This window comes from Suncus etruscus, chromosome 9 (genome assembly GCF_024139225.1).
Source record: "Suncus etruscus isolate mSunEtr1 chromosome 9, mSunEtr1.pri.cur, whole genome shotgun sequence".
NCBI lineage: Eukaryota > Metazoa > Chordata > Mammalia > Eulipotyphla > Soricidae > Suncus > Suncus etruscus.
In genome coordinates, this window is record NC_064856.1 from 42,179,735 (window position 1) to 42,194,509 (window position 14,775).

General features: G+C 35.0%; 1 pseudogene; it reads right to left on the reverse strand.

Annotated features, from left to right (window-relative positions):
• Positions 1–6,018: 6,018 nt before the first annotated feature.
• On the reverse strand, positions 6,019–7,698 carry LOC126017962 (solute carrier family 41 member 2-like; annotated as a pseudogene).
• Between the last annotated feature and the right edge of the window lie 7,077 nt (positions 7,699–14,775).

A 14,775-nucleotide genomic window follows, 5' to 3' on the forward strand; every position in this document is an offset into this window, starting at 1 on the left:
ACTGAGATCTCTTCTTTTGTAAATATAAATTCAAAAAATGATAAAAAGCAGGTTCAGAGCTCATGAAATAAAGTCAGTCAAATTTTGGCAAAGTCATATTTTAGGAAGGTAGCATTTTGGTTCCTATAATTTCAAAAATGAAGGAGGGGGAGGAAGGGAAGAAAGAAAATATGACAAAAAGAACTATGATTTATGTATAGGGATATCACTTTGGGGAAGAAAAACAATTATCTACATAAATAATTTAAATCAACATTTATTTTATTGACAAAGTATCAGAAAAAAATCACAAAATTTATGTTAACTGCTCAATATTTGTAACTGAATGTACATTAATTGCTAAACCATCTGCTTTCATTTGAATTTGGCAAAGAAAAAGTGATGAGTGAAGCATTGATCATCAATCTAAAAATCACATTACTATTGGATCTTTTATTCAAGTTTTATATTTATATTTTGAACTTATGACTTTATCTAGCCACATAATGCTTTCGAATTTTATTTGTACTTTGAATGATCTTAATGTGATAGTGGTGGGACTAGAAATAATATTGCAATTGACTTTCATCGATCAATAGATCATTTACCTTTTGACCATACAAGTTAATGCAAACTTAGATTTAATTATGATAAAATCAATTAATATTTTATAATTTTAAGAAATGGCTTTTTACATGTATAAGAATGTACATAGGAGTGTGCATATATGTGTGTGTGAGAGAATATTTTTATTTGCTTTGGTGCATATATGGAGATCTGACTTAAGGACAATCTGAATTAAGGACAATGTTATATGTCCAGAAAAATAGTAAAATTAAATAGTCTCTTTAGCTAAATAGTAAAAATTTTAGCAAGTATATTACCCTTAATTAGAGAAGAGGTATCCCTGTACTGGACCCTGTGTTTTATTGAGTCCTACATATTACAAACTCATAAAAAGAAACCTGGTTGAAAAGCGTATAAATAGTTGTGTCACTTAGAATGCAACGAGTAACACTATTATATTGGTCTTACTATTCCAAACTGTAGCTCTTGTTCTTACTACTATCCATGTCCCAGGAAACTGTGTCTCCACTTAACTTGCACAGTGTTTCTGAAATAAAAGCAACTGTATCTGATTAGTTCAAGTTTTATGAGTTTTCCTCAAGGGAAAGAGATGGACACTTCTTTTGTATGCTGATACTACTTGAGTAGCTTTAGATTAAAAAAAAACGAACAAATAGCTATTTGCATAATTTATCTTTGTAGGTCACAGAATATAGTATAGTTTTGCCTGTCATTATTTGGTTTTCTAGTATTTGTCAACATACATTTGCTGTTGATAGACAAGATATTTCTTTTATTTTCCCTTCTTTCCTTTTTTATTTTTTATTTTTATTTTTTTGGGGGGTCACACCTGGCAGTGCTCAGGGGTTCCTCCTGGCTCTACGCTCAGAAATCGCTCCTGGCAGGCTCAGGGGACCATATGGGAAGCCGGGATTTGAAACACCAACCTTCTGCATGTGAGGCAAATGCCTTACCTCCATGCTATTTCTCCCCCCTTTTTTTAATTTTCTTTAGCTTTTTTAAAATGCCTTTTTTTTTTTTTTTTTTTTGGTTTTTGGGTCACACCTGGTGACACTCAGGGGTTACTCGTGGCTATGCGATTAGAAATCGCTTCTGGCTTGAGAGACCATATGGGACTACGGGGGGATGGAACCTCAGTCCATCCTAGGCTACCATGCGCAAGACAGACACCTTATGTCCTGAGCCACCGCTCCAGCCTCCAAAATACTTTTTTAATTGTAAGAAAGTGTAGCTTGTATAATTTTTTATTTTGTGGCTAAACATCTGGTCTAGAATATACGTAATACAAATATTTAAGTCAACTTAATAGAATTTCTATGAAGGCATAATTTTTACTTTTTTTGTTTAGCTTTGACTTACTTCCTTTGTTTTCTTTATTTAGCATTAGCTAAAAATGAAAAGCAGTTTATAGAAGTAGATTAAGATATGTTAGAGTTAAGAGCATATGTATAAGATGATACACAGCTACAACATATGTATGCTATAAATTTATTATTATTATTTTTATAACTGCATAGTGCAATTGTTTTATATTTGCAGTGCTGCTACAGTATGCCCACAACCATCATGCCAAGATGCCACCACTATTATTCTGAGGTCTCTCTACCCTTCCTTATTCCTGCCTTAAAAGCTTTAGTTTATTGATTCAGTTGTTAGCACTATCTTAAAGTTTATTTCTACTGGGGTTTGTATACTCCTTTCTTGATATACTAAATATGAGTGAGAACATCTGGTGCCTCTCTGTTTCTTTCAAATTTCCTTTGTTGTTTTGTTGATTCCCTTTTTTAGTCAAGACAGCTATGGTAGGTCAAGTGCTTCTCATATATACTTGGACTGCTTTAAAATATCTTGTTTTATTTCTTTGTCTTATTTCACAAGATTTAATTCCTCTTCATGTCATGCCATTGCTTTGAGTTTCTCTGGGTTGAGATAATGTTATTACAACTTACTTGCATAATTAATTGCATATGAAAAATATCTTTAATATGTTTAATGAATTGTCTCTCTCTCCATACCTTATCCACTCTAGGTATCTCCCTGATCTTTGCTTTGTGTACCAATCTTGACATGGCTAAGTTTTAATTAGACCTGAGGTTAGAAATTGAATTTGATCCCTGACAGTTTTTGTGTGATGGCTCAGGCTCACCTTCTTTGGGTTTTTGAGAACTTTGTATGAATCACAAAGGGACCAAGTGTGGACTCCCCTTCCCACCTTTTTTTCTCATATAATCTAACAAGGGTGCTAGAGAGCTTCAGACTAGCAATAGATAGCTTGTTTCTGTGTGATTTTAATGCATTGCCAATAATTTTTGTAAAGAATGTGATAGAATAGAAATAACACATGAGCCTTTATAGTTATCTTTGTGGAAATAAATGAGATTTTATGGTTATCTCAGTATATGATGTTAGGCAATCTACATAAAATTTTGAAACCTAATTTTCTCAATAATGAAAATGGAAGTGATAATATTTATCTTTCACAATTGCTTAAGCTTTAAATAAATAAAATTCGGATACACCTGGCCCAGTGTCTTAACTGCTTGAAAACCTTAGAAATTCTGTTATGACAATGCAATGAACAGTCTATCTTCCTGATTTCTCATGAAATTTTCAGTACTTGGAGGATTAGGGCTGCAATTTTCTTCTCATTTTTGCATCTTTGCTTTGTTTTCTTATTTAATTATTTAAGTTGTTTCTTATTTAATTTGGGGCTTAGAATTTATCAATAATCTAAGCCAACCAAGTTGGTAATTCAGTGTAAGTCTGCTGTGCAACAGGGTCCATTTGTACCAGGGATACCCATGCCATCTTGGTAATATTCAGGGCCATTAGGACAACACCCTGTGATGCTTGAAGGACTATGTATTTTTGGGAATCACAGCCTGTCTGGCACATGTTAGCCATAATCTTTAACCATCATAAAATCTTTCTGCTTTATGATTTAATTTTTAAAATTAGGATAATAAAGCTTACTTTTTATGTTTTAGGCATAAAATGTTATTACATAACATCCACCTCCAAAGTGCCAATATCCCTTTACCACTTATTTTAGGTTCCTTCTTGTCTACTCTTTCCTTCCACCCCTTTTGAAAAGCTCAGTTCTTTATATTTTATTTTATTGAAATCATCATGATTTATAAAGTCCTTCGGGTTCTAGACATACTACAATGAATCAAGGCCATTTCCACCACTAGTGTTGACCTCCTTCCACCATTGTTCCCCAAGTGCATCTCATACTACACCCCTCTACCTACCAGCCTGCCAATATAACAGGCCCATTTTAATTTTAGATTGTTAAAGTGTGGGTTTCTTGATTCCATTGTTGTTGACTTTGGCTTGGATATTTAGTTTTGTCTTTTTTTAATCACCACTTGGCCCCTTACCCCCATTCTTTCATATTTGTTTTCTCCTTTTACATTCAATTTATTTTCTTCTCCACGCTATACTCTGGGGTTAAGGGTGTTCAATATGACTACAATTTAAATCATTGCACTTTTTTCATGTATTTGTTCAAGATACCACATCGAAGTAATAACATTCTATATTTATCCTTATTCTTCTGGCTTACTTCATTTAACATATCTTCCAATTCCATCCATGTTGCAGCAAATTGCATGATTGCATCATTCCTTACAACTATTAATATTCTATTGTATATATGCACCCAATCTTCATAATCCACTTGTTTTTGTTGAATATCTAAGTTGATTCTAAGTCTTAGCTATTATACTGAGTGCGACAATAAGTAGTGGTATGCATACTCCTTTTGGGTGAAAATTTTTTTGTCCTGGATATAGATATTCAAAAGTGGGTCGCTAGGTCATACAGCAGTTCAATTTTAAGTTTGCTGAGAACCCTCCAAACTGCTTTCCATAGGGAATGGACCAGATAGCATTCTTATGAACAGTGGATGAGAGAGTTGCTTTTTCATCAGAGCCCCGCCAATACAGATTGTTCAAGTATTTTTGATATGAGCCATTCTCACTGGTGTAAGATAAAATTTCATTGTTGTCTTGACTTGGATTTCTCTAATAATGTGAAAATGAGCATTTTTTTGAACAGGAGGAACACCTACCCTATAATGTATAAACAACCTATTATTTACATAACACTAACTCACAACATAATGATCAGAATTAATGTGCCTTCTCTTCTGTAATTAGTGCAACTAGTGTGATGGTCTTGAGAAATGCATTGTATTTCTACATATACTTATTTGGCACCAAAATGCTTGTCTACAGGTTAACTAAGGAATTCACAAATGTTTAGAATGTAGATAGAGCATTAGAAAAATATGAGAAACACAAATGATATGTACTGGTATGAACAATGATTGGAGTAACTCACAAACTTCTCTTTTCAACAGTGTACCTGACAGTTTCAATAGGCTTCTTTAAATGAGCAAATCTATCATCTATTCATTCTAAATCTGATAATGAGCAATCTTGACATCTTTGCTATATTAAATGGCACTTTTTAAATAAAAGAAAGATTAAAATACTGGTAATAAATATTATTATTTATTGCATTTCAATACAGTGTGCTAAAGAACACCAAAATAATTCTGATATTCTGGTAACATTGTGGTCTTTGCTACCAAAAATCCACAATGCAGTTTTCTATCAAAGGCTTCCCTGTGTGTGTGGATGTATCTCTCTCTCACACATAAATACATACATCATTTCTCATACCATCTGCTCTCTACAAATGCAATGCAGGCTAACTTTTGGTGTGGACTGTCAAATCTTTTGAAAAATATCAACATTCATTTCTACATACATATCAGTGGTAAAAATATGACTAATTGCTCATATCAAAAATTTCTTAAAAGCATCTTGTTTTTTAAGTTGTTACTTGCCAAAAACTTTAGAGTTGAAATTAAATTAGAATTGCCACAGAAAAATTTATAGACCCCAGCCAAAGGGAGATTCTTGTATGTCCAGCTGAACACAGTTCATTACACTTGTTTTGAACACAGACAAGTACTTGGTATTTTTATCCCTGTAGGCAGAGAGGTGGACATGGTGAAATTATGGTTGTTCAGGCCCATTTCCTCTTACCTGTGAGACAACAAATGCCCAACTATAACTTCCCTCCAATCTCACATTTTAAGTGACTCAAAGTACGTATCTGAATTGTCTGTGGCTTAAAAGTTGGTTATTGTAAACATCCTAGAGACTTTTCTATTTAATTTCAGAATTTGAGTTTATATATCTATGTCCATATAAAATTATCATTGATTCTAATTAAAGTAGCACAAATACTGTTCTTTCTGTTTAAATACAAATTCTTCAATTTAATTGAAGGTCATTTAATTGAATCAGGGCCAATTGAAGATTACTCTGGGCTCAAGTTCAAACTACTGAACTTTAAACTTGTTGGAAAAGAAGCAGTAGTGTTTGTCTTGTATTTTCCTTCTTGCTACCTTGAGAGCAGTGGGGTTGGAGAACCTTAGTTTCTTACATCTCCATTTCAGTCACCATTCAGCAAAAGGAAATGGAAACTCAAAACTAGCAGAGCTGTCTTGTCCTAAGCAAGTCACCCAGATAGGGGATAGAGAAACTATCCGGGTTCTTTCCTTTCCTCCAGAAGTGGTGAAGCATGCAGTCAGTGATCCACAGCAAAGTGAATACCTGTAGCAAATAAGTATACTACTATGAAGATTACAGCTATAGAAGTATGACTACTCCTCATCAAATAAATAGTGTAGAGGAAAATTAAGTGTCCAGGAATTACTTAAAGCAACAGAACTTGAGCAGATTTATTATTTACTCCTGAATCTTCCCCAAAAAGTCCTACACTTGTAGGAACAACTTTTGATTTCCTTAGGCAATTCTCCTGGAATTCTGTGTAAAATGGAGGTAGCTGGAAATCCTGCTGGCTTGATTGGTCACCAAATTACCGCCAATATCATGAATAACAGGTGTGTAAACAAAGATCCCAACCAAGTTGTGTCCAGAATAAAGACCCCAGTGCTATCTATCACAATAGCTGTGATAACAGGCTCCTAAGCCTAAATGAAACACTATGCTGGTGACTGGATGTTTGTTAGATACTATTATACATACAGAAATAAGAGCCAAGAAAAAAACACCAGCTAATAGAGAAATATAGTAATAGGTCTCAAGACAGGAATACAAATCCTGACTGATCCAAATTAATATAGCAAGTGTTATAAGGTCACCAAAACTAACAGCAATGGGTGTAACAGCATTATCATGATTTATATCAGTTTTCTTTGAGCTAATGATAACCCCAACCATTATTATTCCCTGCAGAAGAGTGGCGATGCACGCAGTCACTACACTGCTTGAGCACAAAATATTGAATGATCAAGGTAGTATTTCCCCTCTGGAATCCAGACCAAGATAATTGCTGCCACAGCTGCCAGAAAACCAACCACTGTTGCTTGAACCTGCTTTGAAGTTTTGAAGAAACTATTATGAAATTTCACTTTTCAATAGGCTAATTCATCTTCCCAATATTTACGGCAGTGGGCAATATGGACACCAATGTCATTTCCAAGTTTCCTTTGAGACCAAGAAGAGCAGGAACTGAAATGAAAAGATCAGGAACGTTTTTGAACACCTCTCAATGCTGTATGATATTGAAACCATGCCTGTTTCAAAACCAATGAGCAAAAAAAAAAAAAAAATGGCACAAGTATCTGTGATGCCAGTACACTACTAGACTCTGGATAACTTTTGATTGTTTCCACAGTCACATCTTTGTCTCTGTCACTCGAGACGTCCTGCAGCATGGCAACGGTCTCTGACCCTTCACTACGTCACAGTAGCTGTGACGTTGGCATAGTCATCGCACTTGGGGCTGCAGCTGGGGTGCGCATTCATTATTGCCGTGGAAAGCTGCTCCGAGAAGTTGTGGTAGTCCATGTGCTGCTCATCTCGATCACTAAATGTCTGAACGGCCGTGGGCAGATCATCTTGCTAGACATCATTTGCCTTTTTGTGCCGGTCTTCCTGGTTTTCTTGGTTAAATCATCGGAACCAGTAAGTTAAAAAATTATCAGACTGAATTGTATTTAAAGTCTAGTTCACAAAGTCTCCTTCACCCTAGGAACTACCTACCACTTGTTTGATTAAAAATAGATCTTACTTTACTATTAGTCATTGACATCGCAAAGGACCCTGTTCTGCTTAGAGTTCAAGCTTCATGTACCATAGCAGATGGATTGGAACCACTCAAACACAGGTATATTAAGGTACATTTACTACAGTATATTATACTATATTAAGGAATATTAATGTATACTAAGTTGTATCATATATTATGTAATTATTACATTATATTATATTATATTATATTACATTTTATACTATATTATCACATCATATTATATTATATTATATTATTATATTATATTGTATTATAGTATTAAGATGTCAACTTAATTTTGTATAAAATAATGTTTCATCAAATGAAAGATGTTTAGAAGTTCCACAGAGGAATTATTTCTGGGGAAGCACCTGAAGCCGGCGGCGTCCTAGTCCACCTTATTCTCTCTCTCTCTCTTTGGGAACATCTGCTTCTCTATGATTGAATATGATAAAATCAGGTGCATGTAGCTATAGCTATTAATATTTTTTCAGGTTCAAGTAACTTTGGATAACATTAGTTTGAGAATTTTTATTTGCATCAGTTAAATTTATTCTTGGCATACATTCGAAGATAGGAGAAAACAAAACTTTCAAACTTTCTCAGTTGTTAATAGGCATTCTTTAGACATTATTTGGTCTTTATGTCTTGGTCAGCTTGAATATTTTTCATTCCAAAATCTGTGTTTGCTCTTGAGATGACAATATATCAAAATATCAACTCCAAGAGAGAGAATTAAAACTCTGATTATCTTTTTCATTAATTCTCAAGACAATGAGGAGGACTGGCTCCTATATCCTTTGCTAACAATTCACTCTAACTATCTTGGTCATCCAAAGCCCACAATACTTCAAGGTAAAAATTCTGTAAATGCATTATAAAAAAGGGAAAAGAAACATAAAATCTAGATAACACAGTTATCTCTTCTACTAGTTGTGAGCCTTGATGAGCATGCCAATCCTCTATATGTCTCAAGTTTTTCACCTCTCAGAACAGTATTTTCTTGTACATCATCTTCTTTTTAGTCTTTTTATTTTTTGGTTTTGGAAGATCTTTGTGCTGTTTAGGGTTATTTTTGGCTATGTTAACCAGGAATGATTCATGGAGATACTCTGGGAACCAGAGAAGTGGCAGAGATTGAACATGAGTCTGTCATACTTAAGACAAATATCTCTCCTTTTGTCTCATCACACTGATCCTTATACAGCCTCTTAATTACTTTTGTTTTGTTTCAATATTTTTGGGGGCATAGTTGGTGGAATTCAGGAGTAACTCCTAGCAGTTCTCAGGGGACCATATAGGGTGCTGGGGATTGAATCTCAGTTTCCCATATATAAAGTAAGTACCCTAATGCTGTGTATATTTCCATTATAATATTTAAAATTTTATCATTCTTTAAACCCCATGTATCCCATTCAGAATATGTAAGCTCTTAGATTTTATAAATTATGTATTTTTTAGTTAGGAAAATTTTAACCAAAATTAGACCACAGCTGGATACATATTAATGCCATTAAGTCAAAGAGTAGTCTGTAAAAAAGGTGAGGGACGGTCTCCAAAAAATATGATTCCTATTTAACCTTTCAGCTGTTGAAAATCTTGATCTGACTAGCTTTTATTCCAGAACAGATCTGGTAATAGAGAGCACTGGAAAATGTCATTTTTATTAAAGCTAGCAAATAAAAAACTAAAGAAGAAGAATTTATACCAACACAATACTAAACTCAATTATTCATAGTTGCAATTTATATGACAAGAATGTAGACTGGCTTAGGTAACTAGTGAGAAAAACAGAAATTATCTTCCATTCTCTAATTACTTAAAAATGATGGGGAGGGGCTAGAGTGTTGAGTGTTCTCTACATACCCCATTTAAACCATCAAATTTCTTCATGTACATATATATATGTGTGATATCATCCTGTATTTATCCTTCTAGCTTACTGCATTTAGCGTAAAAATATCTTCAAGTTCCACATACAATAAATTGCATGGTTACATCATTATTTAAAGCTCTGCAGTATTCCATTATATATATATGTACCACATCTTCATTATCTACTAGTCTGTTGTTGGACATATAGGGTGATTTCAACTCTTAACTATTGTAATAAGTGCTGTGATCAATAGTGGTGTACATATATTATTTTGTTAATTTTTTTTCTGTGCTAGGGTTATATAAATAGCACCAAAACACGATAGCTGGGTCATATGGCAGTTAGATACTGAGTTTATTGAGGGTTCTCAATAAACAGTATAGAGGGTTATATACTGTTTTCCATAGGGGTTGGGCCAGATAACTTTCCCACCAGCAGTGGATGAGGGTTCCTTTTAATCACATTTATATTTGTAAATATAAATTGTTCCTAATATTTTTGATGTGTGCAATTAGGCCTTAAATATTTATAATCTGAATTATATGTGCTTGCCTGAATTTTATTTATAAGTTAATCTTATTTTAGAAGGTATGACAAATGGAGGCAAGAGAGTGGTCAGGGGTTTAGATACTTGCATTGTATGTAGGCAACCTCATTTTGATTCCTGGAGCACCAGATATAATCTCTTAGGCACAGAGAGCTAGGAGTAACTCCTGAGCACTGCTAGATACAGCTGATATGGCCAAATAGCATTCTTTCATTCAACACTCAAGCACCCCAAAAGATAGAGTGAACACACTGTTTTCACTGAAATCATGTTTCTTTACTTTTCTTATAAATTACTCTGGAACTCTCTCTTTAAACTAACTGGGATGATAACACCTATAACAATGTTTTTCTCTGCATTTATATTCAGTGTATCTCCTTAATCTATTCTTCTCTCTGACTTATTTATCTTGTTAATGAAAATAGGGTGTAACATTGCATCTTATAGAGAATGGAGTTAATGATCATTTTCAAAATGACATTCAGCGTCAGATTTGAGTGTCAATGCATTTTTAGTGACAAAAAGAAGTTGGGACTAGACTGATAATATAGCAGTACGTGGCCATCCCAGGTTCAATCCATGCCATCCCATATGATCTTGTGAGCAAGTGTTAGAAGTAATTTCTGAGAGTAGAGCCAGAATTAACACCTGATCATTGCTAGGTGTGTTTCAGAAAACCCACCCACCCTCCATAAAAAGCAAAGCAAAGAATTTGGTAGGTGAAATGAAAAACTCCTAGAAGGTCTCAGCATCAGAGTAACAGTAGCTGAGGACAGAATTGGTGAGCTCCAAAATGTGGTACATAAAACCTCCAAAAACCAATAGATATGGAAAAATTAAAAATAAATGAACACCAAAACAAGGGAACACAGAGTATTCAAGAGTAATATAATAATAATCAGAATAATATAAAAATCATTGGGGTTCCAGAGGACCAGGAAGGCAATTCTAATAAACAACCAACAATTCTAATAAAGAATCAAAAAATCACTGAGAGTTTTGTCAGAATTAGAGTGGTTTAAACTAGATTCAAGAGTACCATAAGGTACTAGCTAAAAGAGAATGACCCACAAAAACCATTTCAAAATATATTATAATCAGATGAAATAGACTACTGAAAACAGCAAAATCAAGAAAAATATTATGCACAAAAAGAATTCATAGGATTTAAAAAGATAGATGAAATAAATTCTATAGGCCCAAATATAATGGTAGGGTAGTATATAATTGAAAAAACTCAATGGAGATGCCAGCGCCCCTATCTGACTGTCTTCTGTGCTGTGCTCCATTTTCAGCCTGATTTCATCCTGTGTGTGGCTCATCAGTGGACGGCTCGCCTTCCCTGGAGCCTTCCCTGGAGGTGAGTTTACAAGCCCAGAAATAATGGAGCCAGAGGAGCACGGCTGCTCCGCTTCACTTCCTGGCCGTGCACATCATTTAGCTAATGAATACAACCACAACACGTAGAAAAACCCACAATACAAGTGAGACAATGGGGAAACAATGCAGGCCAGCACCAGACATAGAGAATGACGATGGCAACTCTGATGACTTGAACATGACCAACCAACTAGTCAGTCTCTCAGATAAGGAGTTTAGAGTCGCAATATGGAAGATGTTCAAAGAACTCAAAGAAAGTATAGAAGAGAACACTAATAAGAATCAAGAGAATATGAAGATAGAAATCAGAAAACTCCAAACTGAAATTTCAGGTCTGAAAAACTCAGTAGATGAATCGAAGAAAAACATTGGGTTGAGCTTTCCCACAGCAGCTGAGGTTAACAGCAGCTGAGGATAGAATTAGTACACTGGAAGATGAGATAAATAACAATTACATATAGCAGAAGAAATTGGAAAAAAACCTTAAAGCAAATGATCAAACAATGGAAAAATTACTTAAAGAATGGGAACAGATGAAAATAGAAGTCTATGATAAGCTCAACAGAAACAACTTAAGAAACATTGAAGTCCCAGAGACCCAGGAAGAAAATCTCCAGGAAGAATCAATGGTCAAGAACATTATTAAAGAGAAACTACAAGAGCTAATGAATACATGTAATCAAATCCTGCATGCCCAAAGAGTACCAACTAAAAGAGACCCCAGAAAAAACATCCCAAGACACATCCTAGTCACATTGATGAATCCCACAGATAGAGACAGAATTCTGAAAGCAGCAAGATAAAAAAGAGAAATTACATTCAAGGGAACATCCTTGAGATTTACTGCAGACATGTCACCAGAAACACTCAAGGCAAGAAGGCAGTAGTGGGACATAGTGACAAAACTCAATGAAATAAATGCTTTGCCCAGAATACTGCACCCAGCAAAACTCAATTTCAAGTTTGAAGGAACAGTACATGGTTTCACAGACAAACAACGGCTCAGAAACTTTACAGACTCAAAACCATTCTTAAAAGAAAAACTGAATGGCCTACGTTAAGCCAAGACTGACCAACAGACACACCAAACTTCGATATAAAGATGACACTAATTCCCAGGACAATTCTTTCTCTCAATGTCAATGGACTAAATGCACCAGTTAAGATGCACAGAGTGGCTAAATGGATCAAAAAACTCAATCCAACCTTCTGCTGCCTACAAGAAATGCACCTGTATAGTCAGAACAAACATAGACTCAAAATAAAAGGCTGGAGGAAAATCATCCAAGCAAACAACACCCATAAAAAGCTGAAGTAGCCATACTAATATCAGATGATGCAAACTTTATACTTAGGAAAGTTGTAAGGGACAAAGATGGACATTTTGTATTAATCAAGGGATATGTACAGAAGGAAGAAATCACCCTCCTAAACATATATGCACCGAATGAGGGGCCAGCAAAATATTTAATACAACTGTTGACAAATCTGAAAAATAATATCAATAACAACACAATAATTGTGGGAGACCTCAACACGGCATTGTCAACACTAAACAGGTCAACCAGACTGAAACCCAACAAGAATATACTAGACCTAAGGAGAGAAATGGAAGAAAGAGGCCTAGTAGATATATACAGGACACTCCACCCCCAGAAGCCCGCATAAACATTCTTTAATGTACATGGGACATTCTCCAGGATAGACTACATGCTAGCACATACTTTCATAATATCAAGAGGATAAAAATTTTGCAGGCTACCTTCGCTGACCACAAGGCCCTGAAATTATATGTGAACCACAAAGGGACACAGAAGAAAAACTTTAACACTTGGAAGTTAAACAGCCTAATACTGAATAACCAGTGGATCCGAGATAAAATCAAAGAGGAAATCAAAACCTTCCTAGAAACAAATGACAATGGAGACACAAATTATCAGAACCTATGGGACACAGCAAAAGCGGTATTGAGAGGAAAATTTATAGCTTCGCAAGCACACATCAGAAAAGAAGGGGTATACCTGAATAGCTTAATGACACAGATCATAGAATTAGAAAGTACTCAACAAAAGGACCCAAAAATAGGGAGACAGAAGAAAATAACAAAGCTGAGAGCAGAAATCAATGAAGTGGAAACCCGAAAAACAATCCAAAAGATCAACGAAAGCAGAAGTTGGTTCTTTAAAAAACTAAACAAGATTGATAGACCACTGGCAAACTATCAAAGAAAGAGAGAGATAAACTTGATAACTCGTATTAGGAATGAAAAAGGAGAGATCACTACTGATATGGTAGAGATCCAAAGGGTAATCAGAAACTACTTTGAGAAACTCTATGCCACTAAAAATGAAAACCTGGAAGAAATGGATAAATTTTTGGACTCTTATACTCTTCCATGGTTGAATGAAGAAGATGTAGCATATCTAAACACACCCATCACTATTGAGGAAATTAAGACAGTAATCAAATGTCTGCCCAAAAACAAAAGTCCAGGCCCAGATAGATTTACTAATGAATTCTTTCAAATCTTTCAAGAGGAACTTCTACCAATCCTGGCAAGACTCGTTCATGAAATCGAAAAAACAGGAAAACTTCCAAATAGTTTTTATGAAGCCAACATCACCTTGATACCCAAACCAGACAGAGACGCTATGAAAAAAGAAAATTACAGACCAATATCGCTGATGAATACAGATGCAAAGATCCTCAACAAAATCCTGGCAAATAGGATTCAATGCCTCATTACGAAGATCATCCACTATGATCAAGTAGGTTTCATCCCAGAAATGCAAGGCTGGTTTAACATCCGTAAATCTATCAACATAATACACAACATCAATAACAAGAAAAATAAAAACCACATGATCATATCAATAGATGCAGTGAAAGCATTTGATAAGTTCCAACACCCATTCTTGATCAAAACTCTCAGCAAGATGGCAATGGAAGGAACCTTTCTCAATATAATTAAGGCCATCTACCACAAGCCAGAGGCAAATATTGTCCTCAATGGAGAAATACTGAAAGCCTTTCCTCTAAATTCTGGCACAAGACAAGGCTGTCCTCTCTCACCAGTCCTATTCAACATAGCACTGGAAGTACTTGCTATAGTGATTAGGCAAGAAAAAGATATCAAGGGAATGCAGATAGGAAAGGAAGAAATCAAGCTCTTTCTGTTTGCAGATGACATGATACTCTACTTAGAAAACCCCAAAGACTCTACCAAAAAGCTTCTAGAAACAATAGACTCATATAGCAAGGTGGCAGGCTACAAAATTAACACACAAAC